Source organism: Buceros rhinoceros, unplaced genomic scaffold (genome assembly GCF_000710305.1).
Source record: "Buceros rhinoceros silvestris isolate BGI_N320 unplaced genomic scaffold, ASM71030v1 scaffold4789, whole genome shotgun sequence".
NCBI lineage: Eukaryota > Metazoa > Chordata > Aves > Bucerotiformes > Bucerotidae > Buceros > Buceros rhinoceros.
Window position 1 is genome coordinate 18,876 of NW_010431950.1, and position 1,059 is coordinate 19,934.

The following is a 1,059-nucleotide window of genomic DNA, read 5'->3' on the forward strand; positions in this document are numbered from 1 at the left end:
ACAGAACACGCTGGAGTTCAGCATAGAGCCTGGATGCTTCCACATGTCTCGTGACACGATAAAACCTTCCGCTCACGTTACCCCGATCCCTCGGGTCTTCCTGTTGTTCCGGGCAGGTTTCGTTGATAGTTAAACGTTGGTCACGTTAAATGGGACGAAGCAGATTTCTCCCGGGGTACTGCAGGGTCCAGGAGGCAGCGACTGCTCTGGCTTGTTTGAGCGAAGGAGGCAGGGCGGGAGGTTTCACACCTTGTCAGCGGCTCTCGGGCTCCTATGGCAAATCGCAAACTGGGCTGTCTTGTGTGTCTGCTGACGTCTAAACTGTGAGAAGCCAGACAGGCAAGTTTTCTCTTGGTTAATATTAAAGCTGTGGGTGTCTTCCGTTTCCAGCCAACTCAGAAGTTAGCTGCAACCCCTTCTCCCCAAGGCGCTGCCAAAAACATCGCTCCCGAGCGAATTCAAATACAATTCTGTTTGCGTATCGTAAGAAGCGCTTGTCGCCATGCGCGTTGGGACATTCCTGCGCAAAACAGGGGCACGTCTCTTTCAAAGAGAGCACATTGCCTGACAGGTTGTGACGCCGCTGCTGCGTCACGCAGGGTTCCCGACGGAAGTGCTGAAGCTGTGTGTTGGTTCGTGTTAAACCCATCCGTTGTTCTCTGTGTTGCTTGGGGTTTGGGTGTCAAGTGGGAAGTTCTGGATTTGCAGAGACAAAAATAGGTTTTCAAAGGAAATCTAGCGATGAAAAGTTGGTTATTTCTCACGTCTGTTGCTACAACACTGTCCCCTCACCTTTTGCATTGACAAATCTAACGGAGGAGTTGATCACTTTTACGTTTGAATTTGCCCAGACGTTGCTGTTGGCTGGCGCGTCCGTATGGATGTTTACGTTACGTTGTTGGAGAAATAATCAGGTTCATCACCTTCAGGAGAAGCGGGCATAACCTAATCAGCGTTGCGCAGGACGTCGCAAACCGTGGTTCAGGGCGCTGCGAGACGTCGCTAAAACTGAGTGCTATGTTACAAAAATGTCAGGTCTTGTGTAAACCTGTGTCAGAG